Raw genomic sequence first — 3,479 nt, 5'->3', positions numbered from 1 at the left:
CTCCTTGGAGATTTTGCATTGTCGAATTCAACTTTGCTTTAATCAAATGCCTGCGCATTGTGCACTCTCAAGTTAGTCGATCGGACTCTATACTAACCAGACAATAACAAAATATATTCGAATAAACATGTACATACATGAAAATCAGCTGCATATAACACATAATAAATAGACCCACTGAATTCTACGGGGCGTGTATGATTGAAAAATAAATAAAATTTAAACCAATTCCAAGCCCATTATCACAAGAAGAGAAGTGGGTGCATTGATAATTAAAAATATCCATGAATAATTTGCATAATCTAGTACCTTTAGCATTCACATCAATAGTAATTTCTGAAAATAGTGGAGCATTGCTGATGGTAGGGGTAAATTTGGCCGGGTAGTATAACGACAGGAGTAAATTTGGCCGAATAGTATAACGGTGGTTAAATGTAGATAATATCCGAAAATAAAGGGGTATATTTGCCCCTTTTTCCTTCTAAAAAACATCTGTTTACCGACGCAACAGTACCGACGGAATTTTTTCCGTCGGTATTCCGAAGGACTTTCCGACGGAGTCTCTCGATACTTTTGAACCTTTTAATTTCTATTTTTTTTTAAAAATGAACCGACGGACTTCCGTCGGTAAATAATGATATTTTGACCGGTCAAAATTTAAATGGTTGTACCGACGGATTCCGTCGGTAATTTACCGACAGACTCCCTCGGAACTGTAGACAATAAATTTGGTTCGAGAAAATAAAATCAAGACCGAAAAATATTGCAACAATCGTAGTATTTTATTTCGAATATTTGAGTGTACAATCTCTATGATTCCTCTGATTCTATTTTTCTAGTATAAATTCAAGGGCCTTTGAGCTTGATCTTGAATTTGAATTTGATTTATCCGTCGCGAACACTTTAGTTGTTGCCACGAATTTTATCACGAACAAGTAGCCTTGATCTTGAACGCCTTGTATTTGATTCTTGATCTTGAATGCTTGATTTCTTGAACTTGAACTTGATTGCTTGAACTTGAACTTGATTGCTTGAAGCTTGAAACTTGTGGAGGAATTTGCAGTGTTTGATCCAAGAGCTCTCTCTTGCTTCTTGTTATAACTTCTGGTGTCTTTTCTGAGTTATGAAGACCCCTATTTATAGTTGTGGAAGGGAAGAGTCATGATAAGAACAAACTCTCTCCGACCAATCAAATTGAAGTGTGACATGGCCGCATTTGATTGGCCAGAACATGTCACTTGCACACGTGGCGCGATTTCATTAGCCTTTTAATGTGACTTGGCATGCCTCGTCATTTTGACACGTGACATGATCCCATTGGCTCTCCCGTTTGACTTGGCGTGCCACGTCATTTGACACGTGGCACCAAACTGGGCCTCTAGGAAGATGACATTTTGGGCCTAATGAAGTGAGCTCATCACTTTAGCCCTATTAAATGGGCTAGTCCAATGGATTAAGACTTATTTATTTAACCCATATATATTGGACTTATATAATTCATTCAATTATATTAGCCCATATATTTATTTGGACCAGTATATCTTGAATTTAAAATATAGTCCAAATTATTTTATGGATTTAATTTCAATAAAATCTATATGCCTACAAATGCCCCGTACTTCAAGGCTTGTTAGAGCATAACTTCGTTGAGTTTTAATGACAAGGCTTGAAGTAACACGTGGAATAGCTTGAGCTCTTGGCTCCAGATCGCATCTCAAATATAAGGCTTGTAGACTTACATTCAATAATCTTTCACTTCCTTTAGAAAGATTATGTATTTTGCTAAGTTGTTGTTTGTCTTCTAGCTTTTAACGTTAAACTTCAACGAAGATTGGTGATAGATAGATTCCAAAGTCAAAGTACTTACCTTTGCTAGTGGCACGTGGGTTAGCAATACTGTGAGAACCTGCACCTTTTGTTGTTTCAAATAATGAGACAAACAACAACTCTTTCTTTCCATAATAATGACTTGCCATATTATCCAACTTCAATTCAACCTTGAGTAGGACAATGCTAACCGCCCTAAATAGAGTCCTTTTAGAAGACAAATTATATCAGTTATCCCACGATTTGAATACAAGTCCTAGCCGCCAGTGATCTCAATTCCAAATAGCATTTTCAATTGCTTTTGGATTCCTGCGAAGACCAATCCTATTACGAATTAACAATGCAGTAGCCGAATCCGACATGAAAAACAATTGCAATATCCCACATCGGTATTTGTCCTCTCGTAGCTGCCTTTTGAGATCTATATAAATCCCTGTGTCGTATTTGTTTAGCATCGATTTGCAGTTTTCACATGCCACTTGAGTCTAGTCTTGTAGACTCGGAAGCATTAACGTGAAGGTAATTTCTTCTTCTTTTCTTGTGCTTTTCTTGTTCTGTTGTCTTTTTTTTGTAGTTCAAGCGAGAAAAGTCGTCGAGTGCTAAGTTGACGAGCAACTCCATGACGTCCCATCGAAGGATAAATCCGCAACAACTTATAGACGGTTAAATCCACAACAATTTATAAATGGACGGATCTTGCAACAACTTATAGACAGATCAATTTGCGACAAATTATAGATGGATTGGATAAATCCATAACAACTTATAGACGGACAAATCCCCATCACCATATAGACGGACACATCAACATCAACATATAGACGGACACATCCACCTCAATATATAGACGGACAAATCCATATCAACATATAGACGGACAAATCCCCCTCAATATATAGACGGACAACCCCTTAATATATAGACGGACAAATCCACATCAACATATAGACGGACAAATCCGCATCAACATATAGATGGACACATCCACATCAACATATAGGCAGACAAATCCACATCAATATATAGACGGACAAATCCATATCAACATATAGACGGACAAATCCCCCTCAATATATGGACAGACAAATCCACATCAACATATAGACGGACAAATCCGCATCAACATATAGATGGACACATCCACATCAACATATAGGCGGACAAATTCACATCATCATATAGACGGACAAATCTCCCTCAATATATAGACTGACAAATCCACATCAACATATAGACGGACAAATCCACATCAACATATAGACGGGCGAATCCATACCAACATATAGACGGAGAAATCCCCATCACCATATAGACGGACACATCAACATCAACATATAGACGGACAAATCCATATCATCATATAGACGAACACATCAACATCAACATATAGACGGACAAATCCATATCATCATATAGACGAACAAATCCCCATCAATATATAGACGGACAAATCCACATCAACATATAGACGGACAAATCCACATCATCATACGGGCGAATCCATACCAACATATAGACGGGCGAATCCATAAAGAGGCCAACTTAAGGTACAAAGAGACTTATATGTCCACCTTAAGATTGGAAAGTCATAAAGCTTCAAATCGAAGACTTCATGGACTTGATGACGTCGACTTGAACACTTGGAAAACTTT

This window comes from Nicotiana attenuata, unplaced genomic scaffold (genome assembly GCF_001879085.1).
Source record: "Nicotiana attenuata strain UT unplaced genomic scaffold, NIATTr2, whole genome shotgun sequence".
Lineage (NCBI taxonomy): Eukaryota > Viridiplantae > Streptophyta > Magnoliopsida > Solanales > Solanaceae > Nicotiana > Nicotiana attenuata.
The sequence above is the reverse complement of the archived record's forward strand: the minus strand, read 5'-3'. Positions refer to the sequence as shown.